This window comes from Delphinapterus leucas, chromosome 12, assembly GCF_059928025.1.
Source record: "Delphinapterus leucas isolate spDelLeu-1000000601 "Yukka" chromosome 12, BTC_Dleu_Yukka2, whole genome shotgun sequence".
In the NCBI taxonomy this organism is placed as follows: Eukaryota; Metazoa; Chordata; class Mammalia; order Artiodactyla; family Monodontidae; genus Delphinapterus; species Delphinapterus leucas.
The window spans coordinates 78,497,629-78,520,282 of NC_143140.1; the positions used below are offsets into that span (position 1 = coordinate 78,497,629).

A 22,654-nucleotide genomic window follows, 5' to 3' on the forward strand; every position below is an offset into this window, starting at 1 on the left:
TGTAATGAAGCAGTTGGCAAATTTAACTCTAACACATGTTTGGTTAATATTTATTTTTAATTTACTGAATTAAGTAAATAATTTAACAAATAACTATTTATTATTTTATCATTAAAATCTCAGTTGGACTTGTGTCCTTTATAGAACTAGCTGTGGCTCTAGTAAAAAATGGAATTTAGACTGCTTAAAAAATATATTCACAAGGCTTCATTCATTTCCACAGTTAGAAATAAAAGCAAACTTTTCAACAGTAATTTATGCAGTGAATGATAGATTCCTTGAGTTCTGCACATAAGGATGAGTCATCACCAGGGTGTTTTATATAGTGAAAAACAATGCTCATACCTATAAAGACTTTTTACATAATTCACTTAACAAAAAGATGTTAAATCTTAATATATAATTGATTTCATTATTGCAAAAGCATTTGATAAATGGAAGAAAACAGCATGACACTTAGAGCAGTAGAAATCTAACTCATCATAGGTTGAAAATTGACATGAGTTCCCAGATATCTTCTTAGTCCCTATAGTAAACTGTTTATGAGGTCTGTGACATGAAGTTATTTTAAAATTCAAACCATGAATCAGAAGAAATAATTCTAAAGACAGATAAAGTAACTGGTAAATTCTAATTCCAGTATTTTCTGTTCTCCACAAATAGTAGCAAAGCCATTTCCAAATTGCAGCCATCTCTTCCTCTCCCCTTCACTGGGTACAAATCTTCCTCCAGTCTTCCAACTCACTCCCAAAGTCATTTCTTCAACTTTTTCTTCTTCCATTTTCCCAGGAATTTCTCAAGCTGTAGATGTGAGGTTCTCCCTCAGAATCATCAGAAGGCACCTGTAAAAATGCAGTTTCCTGGGCCCCGCCCCAGACCTTCTGAGTCAGAACCTCAGGGCATGGGGCCAGAGGAATGTGCATTTTCACAAGCTCTCCAGGTGATTCTATTGCACATCTGGAGTTGAGAATTACTGTTTAAAACAATTGTCTACCTCAGAAATCTCGTAAAATCTCTTGGATTCACAGATGGTTTAATATGATAATGACAGCATAATATATATTTTTAACCTTAGTTTCTTTTTTGAAATTGAACTGGTTTCTCTAACTTCTGATACGATATATTTACTAGATAACTTACTGTCAATCCACAACTCAGGAAAAATAAAACCAAATTTGTCATATTTCCTGCAAAAGAATCTCCTGCCCTTCCTTCTATCAGTCTCTTAGTTACCAACTATTTAAACATTTAAAAATAAGAGTCACTAATCATGTAGCTTCTTCTTTCATTAAGTGTCTGACTATAGGCAAATTTGATCTTTAAGTCAATTACTATTATCTGAGCACCTACTATGTGCTAGGAAGCAGTGATATAAAGATGAATCAGGGGTTTCCCTGGTGGCACAGTGGTTGAGAGTCCACCTGCCGATGCAGGGGACATGGGTTCGTGCCCCGGTCCGGGAAGATCCCACATGCTGTGAAGCAGCTGGGCCCTTGAGCCATGGCCGCTGAGCCTGCGCGTCCGGAGCCTGTGCTCCACAATGGGAGAGGCCACAGCGGTGAGAGGCCTGCGTACCGCAAAAAAGAATCAGACCTGATCCTTGCCTTGAGATACTTACAGTCTAAGTAGCATGACAGTCCAATAAATAAATAATCCTCTGTGCTAAGTGCTATGGTATGAACATGTCAAAAGTGCTAAGAATACATAGATAGTGAACCAGTTAATGATTCCTATGGGGACTGTGAAAGGTACAAAGAGGAAGCAACATTTAAGCTGGCGTTATTTGAACGATAAGTAGCTCACCAGTCAGAGAGCAAGGAAAGGACATTCAAAAGAAAAAAACAGGACCAAGAACATGGGGATATAAAAGCAGGTTGGATAGAATAGTTCTTTTCCTGGTACATGCTGTGGAGTGACTGTGGTATAGCCATAAAGGTGGGCTATGCCCAAGTTATAGAGTATCTTGTGTGACATGCCCAATAGTTTGGGTTCATTCTATAGGCATTGAGAGTCACCAAAGGGCTCTGTTTTCTTTTTTTCTTTTTAATTAAATTATTATATTTAAGAAAAATGTAGATGTAGGAATTTAAAAGTCAAATTTTAATGGTTCTGATGAAACTAGGGGCAGGACAAAAATAAAGACACAGATGTAGAGAATGGACTTGAAGACACAGGGAGAAGGAAGGGTAAGCTGGGACAAAGTGAGAGAGTGGCATGGACATATATACACTATCAAATGTAAAATAGATAGCTAGTGGGAAGCAGCCGCAGTGCTTTGTGACAACCTGGACGGGTGGGATAGGGAGGGTGGGAGGGAGACCCAAGAGGGAGGGGATATGGGGATATGTGTATACGTAGAGCTGATTCACTTTGTTATACAGCAGAAACTAACAACATTGTAAAGCAATTATACTCCAATAAAAAAAGTCAAATTTTATTACAAGGCTTAAAATAAAATCAGTATGTTTTCTATTTCATCCCTTTCCATCCCCAAGTCCTGCTCTCCTCAGGCAGCCACTTTCCTTACTTAGAGTTACTCCTAGTATTTGCCTCCATATTTCAAAATAATATGGACCATTGAAGAAATTTCATTGTGAAATCAACAAATATCTGTATCATTGAGTCTTTTCTTTTGGCTGATCTCTTCTACAAAGAGGAATTCTCTGGTCTCCTGCCCAAGAGAGGCAGTGGGATCAGGCTTCGCTATTAGTTACACAGATTCTGACTCATCCATCATATGTTCTACTTACTTGACTTTTCCCTAGACGGCAGTTTCTGATGTTTAACATGTCCAGTAGACTTCCTTTGATCTGAAATTACGTCAGTTATTTACTATCAAAGGAATTATTACATTAATTTCAGCTTTATACTTTGAAGATTATAAGTCACCTAAATTGTATATAGCAACTGGACCTAGTTTCTATGAGACAGATGAGGAAAGTGAATACAGCTATAGTAAGGGTAAAGGTTGGGAAATGCTGAAGTCTTCTAATGTAGAAGTCAGTAATCTATGGTGCATGGGCCAAATCTGCTTCACCACCCATTTTTCTACAGCCCACGAGCTAAGAATGCTTTATATTTTGTAAGTAGATTAAAAAGCTCCAAAGATGGGGGAGACCTTCAAGATGGCAGAGCAGTAAGAATTAGAGATCACCTTCCTCCCCACAAATACATCAGAAATACATCTACACGTGGAACAACTTCTACAGAACACCTACTGAACGCTGGCAGAAGACCTCAGACCTCCCCAAAGGCAAGAAACTCCCCACGTACCTGGGTAGGGGAAAAGAATAAACAGAGACAAAAGGATAGGGACGGGACCTGCACCAGTGGGAGGGAGCTGTGAAGGAGGAAAGGTTTACACACACTAGGAAGCCCCTTCGCGGGCGGAGACGAGGGTGGCAGAGGGGGGAGGTTCGAAGCCACGGAGGAGAACGCAGCCACAGGGGTGCGGAGGGCAAAGCAGAGAGATTCCCACGCTGAGTATCGGTGCCGACCGGCACTCACCAGCCCGAGAGGCTTGTCTGCTCACCCGCCGGGGAGGGCAAGGGTTGGGAGCTGAGGCTCGGGCTTCGGTCGGATCGCAGGGAGGGGACTGGGGTTGGCTGCGTGAGCACAGCCTGAAGAAGTTAGTGCACCACGGCTGGCCGGGAGGGAGTCCGGAAAAAGTCTGGACCTGCCGAAGAGTCAAGAGACCATTGTTTTGGGGTGCGCAAGGAGAGGGGATTCAGAGCACCGCCTAAATGAGCTCCAGAGATGGGCGTGAGCCGTGGCTATCAGCGTGGACCCCAGAGATGGGCATGAGACGCTAAGGCTGCTGCTGCAGCCACCAAGAAGCCTGTGTGCAAGCACAGGTCACTATCCACACTGCCCCACCTGGGAGCCTGTGCAGCCTGCCCGCGATCCAGGGACAACTTCCCCAGGAGAATGCACGGCGCGCCTCAGGCTGGTGCAACGTCATGCCGGCCTCTGCAGCCACAGGCTCACCCTGCATCCGTGCCCCTCCCTCCCCTGGCCTGAGTGAGACAGAGCGCGCGAATCAGCTGCTCCTTTAATCCCATCCTGTCTAGTTGAAGAACAGAAGCCCTCAGGCGACCTACACGCAGAGGCGGGGCCAAATCCAAAGCTTAACCCCAGGAGATGTGCGAACAAAGAAAAGAAGGGAATCTCTCCCAGAAGCCTCAGGAGCAGTGGATTAAATCTCCACAATCAACTTGATGTACACTGCACCTGTGGAATACCTGAATAGATAACGAATCATCCCAGAGTCGAGGCGGTGGACTTTCGGAGCTACTGTAATGTTTTTCTGGTTTTATGTTTATCTTAGTTTAGTATTTAGAGTCTATTATCATTGGTAGATTTGTCTATTGATTTGGTTGCTCTCTTCCTTTTTTTCTCTTTATATATAGATATATATATATATTTTCTTTTTACATATAGATATTTTTTTCCTTTTTCACTTTCTGTGATTGTGTATGTGTATGCTTCTCTGTGTGTTCGTCTGTATAGCTTTGCTTTTACCATCTGTCCTAGGATTCTCTGTGTCCGCTTTTTTCTTGTTTTTTTTTTTTAGCATAGTTTTTAGCACTTGATATCATTGGCGGATTTGTTTTTTGGTTTGGCTGCTCTCTTCTTTCTTTCTTTCCTATTTTTATTACTTTTTAATATTTTTTATTTTTAATACTTTTTTAAATTTAATAATTTTATTTATTTATCTATTTTTTTTTCTTTCTTTTTCCTCCCTTTTCTTCTGAGCCATGTGGCCGACAGGTTCTTCGTGCTCCGGCCGGGTGTGAGGTCTGTGCCTCTGAGGTAGGAGAGCCGAGTTAAGGACATTGGTCCACCAGAGATCTCCTGGCTCCATGTAATATAAAACGGCGAAAGCTCTCACAGAGATCTCCATCTCAACTCTAAGATCCAGCTCCACTCAACAACCAGCAAGCTACAGTGCTGGACACCCTATTCCAAACAAGTAGAAAGACAGAAACACAACCCCACCCATTAGCAGAGACGCTGCCTAATATCATAATAATGTCACAGATCCCAAAACACACGAACGGATGTGGTCCTGCCCACCAGAAAGAAAAGATCCAGCCTCAACCACCAGAACACAAGCACCACTACCCTGTACAAGGAAACCTACACACCCCATTGAACCAACATTAGCCACTGGGGGCAGGCTCCGAAAACAACGGGAAATACGAACCTGCAGCCTGAGAAAAGGAGACCCCAAACACAGTAAGTGAAACAAAATAATAAGACAGAGAAACACACAGCAGATGAAGGAGCAAGGTAAAAACACACCAGACCAAACAAATGAAGAGGAAATAGGCAGTCTACCAGAAAAAGAATTCAGAATAATGATAGTAAAGACTATCCAAAATCATGGAAAAAGAATGGAGAAATACAAGAAACTTTTAACAAGGACCTAGAAGAACAAAAGAGCAAACAAACGATGAACAACATAATAAATTAACAATTCTCTAGAAGGAATCAATAGCAGAATAAATGAGGCAGAAGAACACATAAGTGATCTAGAAGATAAAATAGTGGAAATAACTACCACAGAGCAGGTTAAAGAAAAAACAATGAAAAGAATTGAGGACAGTCTCAGAGAGCACTGGGACAACACCAACACCAACATTCAAATTATAGGGGTCCCAGAAGAAGAAGAGAAAAAGAAAGGGACTGAAAAATATTTGAAGAGATTATACTTTAAAACTTCCCTAATATGGGAAAAGGAAATCATCAATTAACTACAGGAGAGTCCCATACAGGATAAATCAAAGGAGAAACATGGCAAGAAATATTAATCAAACTATCAAAAACTAAATACAAAGAAAAAATATTAAAAGCAGCAGGGAAAAACAACAAATAACATACAAGGGAATCCCCATAAGGTTAACAGCCAATCTTTCAGTAGAAACTCTGCAAGCCAGAAGGGAGTGGCAGGACATATTTAAAGTGATGAAAGAGAAGAACCTACAACCAAAATTACTCTACCCAGCAAGGATCTCATTCAGATTTGATGGAGAAATTAAAACCTTTACAGACAAGCAAAAGCTGAGACAGTTCAGCACCACCAAACCAGCTTTACAACAAATGCTAAAGGAACTTCTCTAGGCAAGAAAGACAAGAGAAGGAAAAGACCTACAATAACAAACCCAAAACAATTAAGAAAATGGTAATAGGAACATACATATCGATAATTACCTTAAATGTAAATGGATTAAATGCTCCAACCAAAGACATAGACTGGCTGAATGGATACAAAAACAAGACCCATATATATGCTGTCTACAAGAGACCCACTTCAGACCTAGGGACACATACAGACTGAAAGTGATGGGATGGAAAAAGATATTCCATGCAAATGGAAGTCAGAAGAAAGCTGGAGTAGCAATTCTCATATCAGAAAAAATAGACTTTAAAATAAAGGCTATTACAAGAGACAAAGAAGGACACTACATAATGATCAAGGGGTTGATCCAAGAAGAAGATATAACAATTGTAAATATTTATGCACCCAACATAGGAGCACCTCAATACGCAGGGCAAAAGTTAACAGCCATAAAAGGGGAAATCGAGAGTAACACAATCATAGTAGGGGACTTTAACACCCCACTTTCACCAATGGACAGATCATCCATAATGAAAATAAATAAGGAAACACAAGCTTTAAATGATACATTAAACAAGATGGACTTAATTGATATTTACAGGACATTCCATCCAAAAACAATGGAATACACTTTCTTCTCAAGTGCTCATGGAACATTCTTCAGGATAGATCATATCTTGGGTCACAAATGAAGCCCTGGTAAATTTATGAAAACTGAAATCGTATCAAGTATCTTTTCCGACCACAATGCTATGAGACTAGATATCAATTACAGGTAAAAAAATCTGTAAAAAATACAAACACATGGAGGCTAAACAATACACTACTAAATAACCAAGAGACCACTGAAGAACTCAAAAAGGAAATCAAAAATACCTAGAAACAAGTGACGATGAAAACACGATGATCTAAAACCTATGGGATGCAGGAAAAGCAGTTCTAAGAGGGAAGTTTATAGCAATACAACCCTACCTCAAGAAACAAAAAGCATCTCAAATAAACAACCTAACCTTACACCTAAAGCAATTAGAGAAAGAAGAACAAAAATACCCCAAAGTTAGCAGAAGGAAAGAAATCATAAAGATCAGGTCAGAAATTATGAAAAAGAAATGTAGGAAACAATAGCAAAGATCAATAAAACTAACAGCTGGTCCTTTGAAAAGATAAACAAAATTGATAAACCATTATCCAGACTCATCAAGAAAAAAAAGAAGACTCAAATCAATACAATTAGAAATGAAAAGGGAGTAGTAACAACTGACACTGCAGAAATACAAAGGATCATGAGAGATTACTACAAGCAACTATATGCCAATAAAATGGACAACCTGGAAGAAATGGGCAAACTCTTAGAAAAGCACAACCTTCCGAGACTGAAACAGGAAGAAATAGAAAATATAAACAGACCAATCACAAGCACTGAAATTGAGACTGTGATTAAAAATCTTCCAAAAACCAAAAGCCCAGGACCAGATGGCTTCACAGGCAAATTCTATCATTTACAGAAGAGCTAACACCTATCCTTCTCAAACACTTCCAAAATATAACAGAGGGAGGAACACTCCTAAACTCATTCTATGAGGCCACCATCACCCTGATACCAAAGCCAGACAAAGATGTCACAAAAAAAGAAAACTACAGACCAATATCACTGATGAACACAGATGCAAATATCCTCAACAAAATACTAGCAAACAGAATCCAACAGCACATTAAAAGGATCGTACACCATGATCAACTGGGGTTTATCCCAAGAATGCAAGGATTCTTCAATATATGCAAATCAATCAATGTGATACACCATATTAACAAATTGAAGGATAAAAACCATATGATCATCTCAGTAGATGCAGAAAAAGCTTTCGACAGAATTCAACACCCATTTATGATAAAAACCCTCCAGGAAGTAGGCACAGAGGGAACTTACCTCCACATAATAAAGGCCATATATGACAAACCCACAACCAACATCATTCTCAATGATAAAAAACTGAGACCATTTCCTCTAAGATCAGGAACAAGAAAAGGTTGCCCACTCTCACCACTCTTATTCAACATAGTTTTGGAAGTTTTAGCCACAGCAATCAGAGAAGAAAAGGAAATAAAAGGAATCCAAATCGGAAAAGAAGAAGTAAAGCTGTCACTGTTTGCAGATGACATGATACTATACATAGAGAATCCTAAAGATGCTACCAAAAAACTACTAGAGCTAATCAATGAATTCGGTAAAGTAGCAGGATACAAAATTAATGCACAGAAATCTCTTGCATTCCTATACACTAATGATGAAAAATCTGAAAGAGAAATTAAGAAAACACTCCCATTTACCATTGCAACAAAAAGAATAAAATACCTAAGAATAAACCTACCTAAGGAGACAAAAGACCTGTATGCAGAAAACTATAAGACACTGATGAAAGAAATTAAAGATGATACAAACAGACAGAGAGATACACCATGTTCTTGGAAACAAAGAATCAACATTGTGAAAATGACTCTACTACCCAAAGCAATCTACAGGTTCAGTGCAATCCCTGTCACACTACCAATAGCATTTTTCACAGAACTAGAACAAAAAAAATTCGCAGTTTGTATGGAAACACAAAAGACCCCGAATAGCCATAACAACCTTGAGAAAGAAAAACAGAGCTGGAGGAATCAGGCTCCCTGACTTCAGACTATACTACAAAGTTACAGTAATCAAGACAGTATGGTGCTGGCACAAAAACAGAAATATAGATCAATGGAACAGGATAGAAAGCCCAGAGATAAACCCATGCACATATGGTCACCTTATCTTTGATAAAGGAGGCAAGAATATACAATGGAGAAAAGACAGCCTCTTCAATAAGTGGTGCTGGGAAAACTGGACAGCTAAATGTAAAAGAATGAAATTAGAACACTCCCTAACACCAAACACAAAAAAAAACTCAAAGTGGATTAAAGACCTGAATAAGGCCAGACACTGTAAAACTCTTAGAGGAGACCATAGGCAGAACACTCTGTGACATAAATCACAGCAAGATCCTTTTTGACCCACCTCCTAGAGAAATGGAAATAAAAACAAAAATAAACAAATGGGACCTAATGAAACTTAAAGGCTTTTGTACAGGAAAGGAAACCATAAAAAAGATGAGAAGACAACCCTCAGAATGGGAGAAAATATTTGCAAACGAAGCAACTGACAAAGGCTTAATCTCCAAAATTTACAAGCATCTCATGCAGTTCAATATCAAAACAACAAACAACCCGATACAAAAATGGGCAGAAGACCTAAATAAACATTTCTCCAAAGAAGCTATACAGATCGCCAACAAAGACATGAAAGGAGGCTCAACATCACTAATCATTAGAGAAATGCAAATGAAAACTACAGTGAGGTATCACCTCATACCAGTTAACATGGCCATCATCAAAATATCTACAAACAATGAATGCTGGAGAGGGTGTGGAGAAAAGGGAACCCTCTTACACTGTTGGTGGAAATGTAAATTGATACAGCCGCTATGGAGAACAGTATGCAGGTGCCTTAAAAAACAAAAAATATAACTACCTAGCAATCCCACTACTGGGCATATACCCTGAGAAAGCCATAATTCAAAAGAGTCATGTACTGCAATGTTCACTGCAGCTGTATTTACAAGAGCCAGGACATGGAAGCAATCTAAGTGTCCATCAACAGATGAATGGATAAAGAAGATGTAGCACATATATACAATGGAATATTACTCAGCCATAAAAAGAAACGAAATTGAGTTATTTGGAGTGAGGTGAATGGACTTAGAGTCTCTCATACAGAGTGAAGTAAGTCAGAAAGAGAAAAACAAATACCATATGCTAACACGTATGTATGGAATCTAAAAGAAAAAGAATGGTTCTGAAGAACCTAGGGGCAGGACAGGAATAAAGACGCAGACATAGAGAATGGAGTTGCGGACACAAGGAGGGGGAAGTGTAAGCTGGGATGAAGTGAGAGAGTGGCATGGACATATATGTACTACCGAATGTAAAATCAATAGCTAGTGGGAAGCAGCTGTATAGCACAGGGAGATCAGCTCGGTGCTTTGTGACCACCTAGAGTGGTGGGAGAAGCAGGGTGGGAGAAGGAGGGTGGGAGGGAGACGCAATAGGGAGGAGGTATGGGGATATATGTGTATGTATGGCTGATTCACTTTGTTATAAAGCAGAAACTAACACACCATTGTAGAACAATTATACTCCAATAAAGATGTTAAAAAAATAAAAAAATTTTAAAGATTTCAAAGTAAAAAAAAAAAAATCCAAAGATGAATACTATTTCATGATGCACAAAAATTATATGAACTTCTAATTTTAGTGTTCATAAAGTTTTATTAGAATATTACAGTATTCAATTATTACATATTGTCTATGGCTGCTTTCATGTTACAACTCTGTAACTGAGTAGTTGTGACAAAAACTGCAGGGCTTACAAAGCCTAAAATATTTACTATCTGACACTCTTTACAGAGAAAAGTTTACTGACCCTTGTTCTAGAAGAATTAGTTGTGGCAATGCAAAGAGCACTAGGTATGAGGACTAAATGCAGGTAGTCTGGGTAAAGAAAATAGATCAGTAGTAGACAAACTGGGAGGAAAGGTTTCTGCCTCAAGTTTTTTCTACAGTTCTTTCTAATAGTCATCATTCTCCTGGTTAATATTAGGTCATGGAGCATTATCCCTGAGCAAATTTCAATCATTAATATTTCTCCATGGAACTTTCCATTTCAGTTTCCCCTCTCACTCTATCCTACATCATTATTGTCTATACTACTTACCAATATATCTTTAATTATCTGCATACTTACACGCACATGACCTGTTCCTCAAATTAACTGTAAGCTCCTAGCGTTTGTTTTTTTTTAAAAAAAGGGAGACTACTTTACCCTCTTTAGTTTTCTTATATTTCTAAGACCTAGAATGAGATGCTTATCCATGATGCTCATGAATGTTGAAGGTGATAATAATCTCCTGGGCATTTTTTGCACTTTTTTCTCAGGGAAAAGAAAATAAATCCTACAAAAAATATATTTCCAATTCTAAGAATTCCAACAAGATAGACTTTGATGGAGCTGAACCTTTTAGATGAATAGCACAGTCTGGCAGTTTGGAAAGTACCCAATAGAACGTGTTCTTTGGTTGAACAGTTGATGAAAAGAGACCTTTAGATCTCTCTTGATTTCCTTTCTTTGGGACTCCACCCGGTCGTCCAACACACACACACACACACACACACACACACCCTTCAATCATTCCATCCTGCTGTATTCAAAATCAGAAAGAAAACTTCTTGACAGTGAAATAAAAGTAGAAGAGCTTTGAAATAAGCATGTGCTAAGAGGTAGAGCAAAAAGAAAACAAAATCCAAAAATACTTCAGGCCGATGTAGCTTGTGTCTCTGAATTTCACCCAGGATTCGGAGGAAAGAGCGAACTGCAGTTTTCATTTAATTCAATAAGACTCCCATTTGGCAGGGTTAACCTTTTCCCTCTTGTGTCTTCATTGTGACTTAGTTGATACAAATTGCTTTCATTAGGGCATTAATGGGCTTCTGGCTGTGGTCTCAAATGGAACCTGTTGCAGTGGTTCAGTACACAAGTAGTCAGGATGCTGTTAACTGTGGTTTAACATTAGGAAGGAAAGGAAGCAGGCTTATAAATGATTGTTGAAAGGTTCTATCTGAATGGAAATTTTGGAACCTTAAGAGATCTAAACAGAATCACAGATTACACACCTTTCTGGACTAAGATGAAATCACTGACGACATTCTCAAACCTTATTCAGTGACATCATCTGTATATTTTATGAAGCAAGCCTTGGTATATTTGACGCTAATACATTTCTCTAATGTGACCAAGTAAGAGTCAAGTTGGAAGAAAGGGAAACAAAGTGTGCTACATGGGCTGAAGGATTTGCCAAACAGAATGCAACGGAATGCCAAAGGCTCTGAGACAGACCTTAAAGAATGATAGGATGGGAAAAACAAACTGGCAATTTTTCAGAAAGAATAATAAAGATTAAACCGTCGGACTTCCCTGGTGGTGCAGTGGTTAAGAATCCGCCTGCCAATGCAGGGGACACGGGTTCGAGCCCTGGTCCGAGAAGATTCCACATGCTGCCGAGCGGCTGGGCCCGTGCACCACAACTATTGAGCCTGTGCTCTAGAGCCTGCGATCCACAACTACTGAGCCCGTGTGCCTAGAGCCTGTGCTCCGCAACAAGAAAAGCCACTGCATTGAGAAGCCCGCGCACCGCAACAAAGAGTAGACCCTGCTCACCGCAACTAGAGAAAGCCCGTGCACAGCAATGAAGACCCAATGCTGCCAAAAATAAATAAATACATTTATAAAAAAAAAAAAATTAAACTGTCATTATCTCTATCCCCACAATGCCAGCCAGCTGATGATGCAGAGATACCAGGCTGCTTTGGAGACAGTTTTCCCAGCTTGACTCAGAAACACAGAGGACAACATATATCCAAGATGTTTGGTACTTTGCTACTAAGTTTGGAACTCAAATGTGAGGAAATATTTCTTCAGTAATTTCAGTAATCCCATTCAAACCACAAAATAGAACAATGGACCCATTGAGCATCCTCCATCTCCATAATAACTGAATATCCCTCATTGTTTGAACCATGTCTAGGCTGTAAATTGCAATAATGAAGCTGAGAACATGGAATGTAGTAGGCGCTTGGTAAATATCTTTCGAACGAATGTATGGGTGAACTACTAGCTAAATAACAGGAGGTCTGGGTGTATGGCTGCACAAATCCCGCCAGTGCAGATAAAACAAAGCATAAAGGAGTTTGTATGTATCATATAAAGGCAAACATTTTAAAGACTAGGTCCAAAGCAGATTTGCTTATAGAATGCTATGTGGGAGAGTTCTTGGTGAACACATTTCTAATTGTGATAAAAATAGCAGCAGCACATTAAACACATTTGTTTATTTATTATCCAGCAGACATTACCAAATTAGTGTCTGTTCTTGTCGTTACTGTTTGATAGATCCTGTTTATTAAAGAATCAATGATTTCATCCTTGGAGAGAGAGGGATGTGTGATATTGCCATGGAATCTTTCTGCTATTCATTCGGGTAACATATTGATCTTCTCTGGAATAGTACACATTGATCATGGCATGAAAATATTTTTTTGTCATCTTGTGTGAATAGTACCTAGAATTTGGAAAATATGCTATTCCACATGAAAGTTGAGGAACTTGCTTGAGGGCACATAGAAAATTAGGGACGGGACAGAATTATGTGTCCCAAGATTTAATCTGACCCTAAATTCTTTTGCTCAGAATAATGCTCTGTATTAATCCTTTAATTCCTAGGAACACATGCCCTTCTAACCGAAAAGCCGCCTTTTGAAATTTCCTTTTGTAAGCTCCAATAACTATTTTGTTTCCACTACTCCTTGAAAACAATGTTTTTGTTTCAAGTGTCACAAAATCAAATGTTTACAGGGGCCAGGCAGGTAAAATACACAAATGAAGTCATGAGACAAGTGGTAAGTGACACTGAGCCCCAGTTTCTGGGGGATGTAGATGATGGGACTGCGAGAAACTGGAGATAAAAGCCCAATGTTGAGGATCCAATTTTCTGAGAGAGGGCAGAAATTCACATTCGTGTATAAGGCTTTTAAATTTCATTGTGTTTATTTTGATAACTAATTAAAATGTAAAACACTGTCCAGGCCAAAACCACAGGCCAAACTAAGCATGTCTATGGGCTGCATCTAGTGAGAGGGACAGCTCACTTTCTTTTTATACTGCCAGATTGAGCTGCTGGGGGTATTTCGCTGTTTAGATTGGCTTTTAATTTATCATCAATCAATCACATTGAAGAAAGTACAGGAATGTCTTCAGTAATGCCAACATAGATGGAATTGTACAGCCTCCCAGGATGGCTACTCAGCAGGACAACACATCTGAAGTTGAGAGGTAGTGTTGTCTGCTAGTTAAGTACATAAACTCTGTTGCCAGGTTGCCTGGGATCTTTCACTTACCAGCCACGTAACCTTGGGCAACAGATGTAATTTCTTCCTGGCTCAGTTTCTCATCTGTAAGATGAAGATAATGACAGTTATCATGACAGTTACATGAATACACACACATACACACATGATACTTAAAATCTAAGTTAGTGCTATCTAATTATTTGCTATTACTTATTAATCACAAATCACAGTATTGTTGAAGAGTAACAAACGTTTACATGTTTATGTCACATTAGACAGCCACTGACTCCACAAGTGGCCTCAGAAAACTTTCTTCCTCAGACAGAACAGGTGCAAGAATCAGGCTGCTATGGTATAAATTCCCACTATTTTGTCTTTAACACCAAACGCCATCACTTCTTGGAAATGTCATAACTGCATATTTCAATGAGAGGAATATATAAACAAATTTTCAAAACACTAAAAATACTAGCAGTTAATAATATGTTAAGCTATCTTTTCATTTTTCCCTTCTTTGGAGATGATCTATTTTAAAGTCAGGGATATTCTGTTCCAGAGTTGAAAGGTAGAAAAATTAAAGGCATTTTATTTTCCTCTTTTATAGGTTTTTGAAGCATGAAACTTATTGACAGATGCTTGAGGTAGATATAAGTTACCATGCTATTTCATCCAAGATTGTTTTCACATTCTGGAGGTTTTAATTTTTTTAAAGGGTACCCCCAATTTTTTTGAATGTCTAGAAATAGAGGAAACAGAAGGTCACATGTCATCTTATCTATGTTACTGAAATAATCATATGTTTGTGATAGTAAATGATGACACAAAATTCATTTTCTGTGGCACAAGCATATTTACCCACCAATAAAAATTCAAGATATACTGTCCTTTAAAGATTTCATAACTTTGTTTTTTATTTCCTGTACTCCTATAAATAAATTTAAATTGTCAGGCACACGTTCTTTCATTCTACCAAATCCTTTCTTCCCAAGGCAGGAAAAGAGAATGGTGAACTCTCAAAAATAATGCTGGTTGAATTTATTAAGGTTGAGAACATCTCCTTCCACTCTGATCTCATCAAGTGCTGTTAGACAGTGGCCTTATGCTCATGTGAAACCCAACCCAGGAGCCAAGAAAAGCAGAAGTGCAGAAGCACTGACTCACATAAGATGGGAAGGCACATTAGAAATAACAGACTCCACACACCACCTCACCCTCCATTTAACAACGAAGTACCAATGCCCAAAGCGGGATGTGATTTACAAATGTACAACTGGATATCCAGGGGCCAGAAGCCAAACCTAATATTGCCAATTGCTTAAAATATCTTTTCTATCCTGAACTGTGTCTACAAGCTTCTAGAAATGTATTAAAATTGGAGATGCATAACTTACAACATTAACTGGTTTTCCTCTCATAACTATTTCAAAATGCTCAGTTCTTCTCAAATATGATGGGTGATTCACCAGCATACAAATCACCTGAGGTCTATGGAAACTACAGATTCCCAAGCTCACTCCAGACCTACTGGATGGGGAGGAGATTTAGAATTTGGCTACATGCAGTTTCAGTATACAACTCAGGGGATTGTTATAAAAAATAAAGTTTGAGAACCACTGACGTCTAGGATCTGTGATGTACATTAATACAGGTGGAATTATTGGAATAGGGAAAAACATTCCTACTTAATTTACTCACAAATTGACAAACTTTAAAATCTAAAACTTGAGTGGTTAAACTGCTTTAAGGAATAGTTGCTTTATAAATTCTAAATGTGCTCTTGTGTATGTGTACTTAGTGATTTTTCATAGTCACTTTCTCATCTGGTTTTGAATCTTGGGGAATGACCCCAAATGACTCTTACTCAACAGTCAATGAAAGCATTTAGCATATATAAGGTTAAGGAGTTGTACTTTGCTGCACTTAAAACAGATGTGCAGCTAGAATTTCATCTTGTGTTTCTGAAAGGAGACTGTACATGCAGGGTCAGGGCATCTCAAACCCAAACAATGGCATAGGAAATATCATCTGAAAATGATGCTTTTGTGGCACACTATTTTCTTGATTTATTCCTTAATGTAAAAGAACTACCATAATTAAAATGAAATATTAATATAGGTTAGAGTTTAAATTGTATATCAAATTTAGAAACATGACAACTTTTAAAACGCATTATACCAGGAAATGGCATTTCAAATATAGAAGATCCACAGACAAATGTTTAGAATTTGAACTTAAATTTGGCTCTCTTCCTTGCCCTGCAGCCACTATTTCCTATCAGCATCATTCAGAATAAACCTGGCACTCTATGTACCATGTGGGTGAATTGAGGCTTTTTTTGAGATTCTATTTTAAGACCAAAAAAATTTTTGTTTTAATTTATTGGTAAATCCCCATGGATGCATGCTTAATATTTCATGACAAAGGAGCTATTTCTCCTTGTTTTCTGAAAATGAATATAATATTGCATCATTTTTGTATTCTTATTGTGGTAAAATATCTCTGCTTATTACATTTCCAGTATGCATAATTCATTTTTATTATTGCCACATTAAACTGGAGCTGTTTTCTCGATGACAGCTATTCCTTTTAGACAACTAGATACCCAGCACTCTTCTACCCATGATTTTACATCTTACAGGAAATGAATGTATTTAGAACAATAGTCAAAATTAATTTAACAATAGTCTAGAAAGATGAAGAAAGTTAAAATTATCCTTCTGAACTACTGTCACAAATCCACTGAAGATAATGAACATCTATAAAGTAGGGTGCATTATGCACCATTTTCATTACATTTTCCATGCATTTGTTTTACATTGTCATATAAAGCTAGAGCCATCTGTAATATTGTCACACATTTTATTCACAATTATACTAGGACATAGGTTGAGTTTCAATGATTGCTTTCTGCAAATATTTGTGCAAAGATCTTAAATAAACTAGGTAGGGCTGGATAAATGTTTCCCAAGTTTGTACTAGATTGGTTCTATAATGACTCAGAAAAATATTAGTATGCTTATATCTAAAATTTTATTGGGAAATGAGGGGCAGAGAAATTCCATCTGATTGGCTGACATTTAGAAGAATTAAGACCAATAATCAACCACTTCCCAGGAGACAAATGCAAGGATCCAGATCCTTCCATATCTGGAGTGTTATATGAATGCAAATCTATGACTTGCTGTGAAACTCTACACCTGGGACCACATTTCTGCACCTGGTCAGCCTCACACTTCTTTTTTTTTTTTTTTTTTTTTTTATTTATTATTTTTTTGGTTGTGTTGGGTCTTCGTTGCTGCATGCGGGCTTTCTCTAGTTGCAGCAAGGGGGGGCTACTCTTCATTGCCGTGCACAGATTCCTCATTACCATGGCTTCTCTTGTTGCGGAGCATGGGCTCTAGGTGCATGGGGCTCAGTAGTTGTGCCTCACGGGATCTAGAGCACAGGCTCAGTAGTTGTGGCGCACAGGCTTAGTTGCTCCGTGGCATGTGGGATCTTCCCGGACCAGGGCTCAAATCTATGCCCCCTGCATTGGCAGGCAGATTCTTAACCACTGCGCCACCAGGGAAGCCCTCAGCCTCACACTTCTAATCAGTAATCTCTCCAAAGTTCATTCCGGGTCAGTTGTGCTAAATTCTTTACAATCCCATTAGCCTGTATAATTATGAAATCTCATTTTGCAGTTGAGAAAACTAAGAGTCTGTGCCCTTAATAACTGTAGCATATAATTGGAAACATCTTTTTTTCTTTTCCTTTTTTGTAAATATTTTTGTTTCTTATCCTTTTATATTTGGTTGCAATTCCTTTTCTTTTACTAAAAATATTACCTAGGTGAATATACATAATACATGCTACCATATTGCACATAAATAGTGTAATATGTCTCTCCTAGGTTCCAAATGTAGATATTTGTACCTTTCTGAAAATGGGAAGCATCCTTTTTTACGTAAACGAAACTAGTGACTAGTAGTGTAATATCTTTGGACTGAGAAGTCATTCCAGTCAATCCTAGCCAGTATTCTTCTATTGCAGAATATTAATAAGGTCTGTTGTCTATAAACACTTAACATTTTCAAAGCAGACAATTGATTATTACAACTCCAAGGTAAGCAGGAAAGAAATTATGGTCTTTACTTTAGAGATGACGTAACTGAAAGGAGGGGAACTCCAGTCAACCGACCTACCCAAGATTATATAGTTAAATAATGGCAGAGTTTTGTCTAGAACCTTGGCCTTCTGATGACTCATTCAATGTTTTTCTAGTAGAATGTCTCTCAAATAACACTTAACTTTCTGATTATTCAGTCTTTATAGCTCACAACTTTTATGAATTCGATAATTTTTTCAGAAATAAATAACTATATATGGAATAAAAAATTGAGCTGAAAACAAAAAGATATGGAGATATAAAGCAAAGATGTAATAAATTCCAAGCATATCATAAACAACCATAAAAAATATTTTCTGGAACATTGGATTTGAATTCTCAAAAAATTTATTCTCCTCTCTGAATACCTACTTTCTCTGCTTATCCATTATCCCTGTTTTTCTACGTTCTGTCTGTAGTTTTGTGTCTATTTCCTTTTTCCTTTCTAAGGTCCTAAATTTTCATATTTTACAAGTCTAGCAGCCATATTAACCAGCCATAGTTTTGTCTCAATTCAAATTTTCAGCAGATATAACAAATATACTCAGCCCTGTCTTTGGGTATGTTTCAATCAAATATGATAAATAGGGTGAAGACTCATATATAAATAAAACCACTGAAGCCCACCAAGTCAGGATAGAGGGCCAGGCAAACACCCAAAGCATGTCCACCATTAATAAACACTTGTAGAACATTATCCTAATTGCCACAATAAAGGAAACACATGGTGTTATGGATGAACATGGAACACATGCTTAAACTAGACCAGAAAGCATCAACGAAAGTTCCTAGAGGAGGTGATATATGAGGTGAGATTTGAAGGATGAATGGCTAATAAGAGTTCAGGAAAGACAATGAAGTAGTGTGTTTAAAGCAACGGAATCAACATGTACAAAAATAAGAGGTACCAAAGAGTTTGACATGTTAAGGGAACTGTAGGTATTGCAATATGAATAAAGCAGAAGGTTAGAAGGGGAGAATAACAAGAGATAAATCTGGAGAGTTCAATAGGGACCAGATTACAGAATGTTAACCAGGCTCACTAAGGGCTGCGATTTTACCCTAGAAACAATAATACTCCTTTAAGGAATTATAGGATTACCTTTTAAAGGAATAATAACCCTTTAAGGAATTTTAAGAATAGTTATGATATGGAAATTCTAATAATAATGTTAACAATAGCTAACTTGTTTTGAGTCCTGCTGTATCTCAGGAACCATGCTAAATGCTTGGCATCTAGCCAACATTAGTTCTCATAAAAACTCCAAAAGGTAGATACCGTGAGTATCCGTACTTTTCAGATGAGATTATTGAGCTAGTCAGTAATAAAACCATAGCCAAGAATAAATTTGAGGGGAGCAAGATTAGAGACAGAAAAAACAGTTATTGGGTTGTTGCATCAATCCCAGCCTGAGATGACTGGGACTTTGTCTAAAGCAACAGACAAGAGCATGGAGAGGAAGGGTTGGAGAGGCAAGCGATAAAGGCGTCAGAACCAAGATGTTCAGATTCGATATGGGCGAAGGGGAAAGGAAGTAGCCAGGAGTAACTCCACGTGCAATGGAGAGGTCATCTGGGATGATAATAATGCCAGAAATGAGAAGTAAATTTGAAGAGAAATATGTTAGACTCGAGACATCTCTGAGATACAAAAGTAGAAATATCTAGCGAGCAGTTGAATATACAAGTAGGGGACTCAGGAGAAGCACCAAAAAAAAGGTAATTGCTCAAACAGTTGTAAGGTATTTCTCACTCACATGAAATTCTAGAGCAGGTATGTCAGGCTGGTGGGTGGCTCTCCCTCATGCAATTATTCAGGGGCCCAGGCTGATAGTAGCTGTTCCAGGTTCAACATGTGGTTTCTCTAGTCTCTGTGCTTGGAGAAAAGAGTGGAAGTTTGAGGCCAGAGAAGTCCTCTTAAGCAAGTGAGGAGGAAGTTGCATATGTAACTTTTAATCATATTCCCCATGCTAGAACCACTATATGTCCACACCTATCGCAATAGGGCTAGGAAATGTGATCCCTAGCTTAGTTGACACAAAGCAGTCAAAATTCTACAATTATGGAAGAAGCAACAGCTATAGAAGAGTAGCTGGAGAGTTTAGAGCCTTGGAAGTGAATTAGATTACCTAGGAAGAATGTTTAAATTGAGAGGAAAAGAAGGCCAAGAATGGGATGGACATATTAATAGTCTTTTTCAGTCTATGTGAGGGCCATCAGGGAGATTTCCTTGTCTTTTTGTAAATCTTGAGTCACATTTCTTACCTTGCTCCCCTGCTTTTTTAGCATTTGATAACCTAACTCTTGATTATCTATTTCATAACATAAAATACTATGGTAAGAAATGACCCCATTTCCAGTTACAATGCCAGGTTTATCACCCTCACCACCAAAAGTATACTGTAGTCTCAACCTTCTGCTTTATCTTCAGAGAAGGTCAGCTAAAGCCATAGAAAGCATTTTATAAAAATTTTGTATAACAGGTAATTTGTAGGACAATTAATACATTAGCTAAACGAGGTTTAAAGGGGTTTGAAGGGGATGAATGATGGTCAAACGCTAATAAGATAAAATTTCACAGGAATACATACAATACAGTTTCAAAAAACTAAGTTCATAAGAAAAGAGGTATCAGACCTTGCTTGACAACAGTTAACATAAAGACCTCAAGTTTTATTTGATCACAAGATCAATATGCAGGAACGCTGTGATACAGCTGCTAAAAATGTAAAGCAATTTAAGGCTTTATTAGTAGGTTTGGCACACACAACAAAAAATGTTGGTACGCAAAACATTTTACACTGAACAGTTGGGAGCGCCATGCTAGCATTTACAATGTATAGTCACCTTGAATTCTTCCTCTCCCTTTTGCTTACACTCAATTAATATCAGTCCCATCTATTCTAGTTTTTAGATATTTTGTGACCCTTATAATATTGAATTGGAATTGGAGATGTGAGTATGAACTCATTTATATATATACACATACATTCATATCCATAATATGTATACTATATAATTTTACAGAAAGAGGTATAAACACATGTATCAGTGTGTGTGTACATTTCTTAGATCTGTCAAATGGATGGGCCTAGAAGTAAAGACACCACAAGAGTAATGATCACATCTAACACCCAGATCTTTGTCTCTAAATACCATTTTCCACTAAAAGGAACTAGGGATCCTGAGAGAAATGAGCCCAGGGTGGGGCAGGGAAACCATAAAATGAGTCTGGAACTTTCTGTTGTACCAGAAAGTAAGAAAGTGCTAAGATAGGGACATGTCAAAAAAGACAGGGGATCCAGCTTAATGAATACTAAAGAGAGTGGATGAAAGTTTGATGAGCAAGAAGATATTTACACAGTTTCAGCATAATCACCACAGGTTATTTACTAATTACAAAGAGAAAAAATAATAACTTTATAGTAAGTTAACCTAACAAATACAAATTTATTAAAGTTATCAAGGCTAATGTTACTCATAACAAGACAAAACGATATGATATGCTTCCTGATATGATACCCTGAGAAGGACACAACATCACTTCTATGCTGTTACACTCAAAAATACAAAACCTGAAGCTAATTGTAAGGAAACATCAAAGAAACCCAAACTGAAGGATATTCTGCAAAGTTATTGGCTTTACTTTTCATAATCATTAAGATCATGAAAGAAAAAGAAAGGCTGAGGAACTGTTTTGGATGAAAGGAAATGAAAGAAACATGACAATTAACACAACGTGTGATCCTGGATTGTAACCTGGACAAGAAAAAAAAAACTATATATTATTCAAACAAGTTGTGAACTTTGAACAAAAACTATGAATTAGATATAACATTGTACAAATGTTACACTTCCTGACTTTGATAGAGGTACTTTGGTTATGTAAGAGACAGTCCTTAGGAAACACATATTAAAGTATTTGTGCATAAAAAGAAGATATAGAGAGAGGGAAAGAACAAATGCTAAAGTAAATAGGGCAAAATGTTCAGAATTGTTGAATCTGGGTAGAGGATATAATAGAGTTCTTTGTAATAGATTTTGTAACTTTTATGTAAGTAAGGAATTATCTCAAAATTAGAAGCTAAAAAGATAAACTTCTGAATCTGACCCAAATAATTAGCAATAGGTCATTTCCCGAATCTGGTAAATACTTCCAATGCAATCTAGGAGGTTCAATCTGCTATATACAAAGAAAAAAATGGAAAAGTGTATAAAGTCTTTGGTTTACATTACCCCTGTTTTTCAATATGTCTTATTAAAACATAACCTGTACCCGGGAAATCATATCGTCGTCCAGCAATCATCAGGTAGTCAGCTTTCAACAACGGAATTTCAAAAACTAAGAAAAATATAAAACTAGATCTAAAAGACTATGTTTTAGGATACTAAGTGTGACCTCA

The 22,654-nt window shown here is 37.7% G+C and overlaps 1 long non-coding RNA gene across 1 annotated transcript in view; it reads right to left on the reverse strand.

Moving 5' to 3' along the window:
* The window catches only part of LOC115802050 (uncharacterized), a 456,956-nt gene that overhangs the window by 411,065 nt on the left and 23,237 nt on the right, over positions 1-22,654 (reverse strand). The window contains exons 2-3 of the long non-coding RNA XR_016395247.1: positions 20,009-20,127; positions 14,153-14,206 (exon numbers count right to left, since the gene is read on the reverse strand). This is a non-coding gene — a long non-coding RNA (uncharacterized LOC115802050). The remainder of the gene's footprint in view (positions 1-14,152; positions 14,207-20,008; positions 20,128-22,654) is intronic.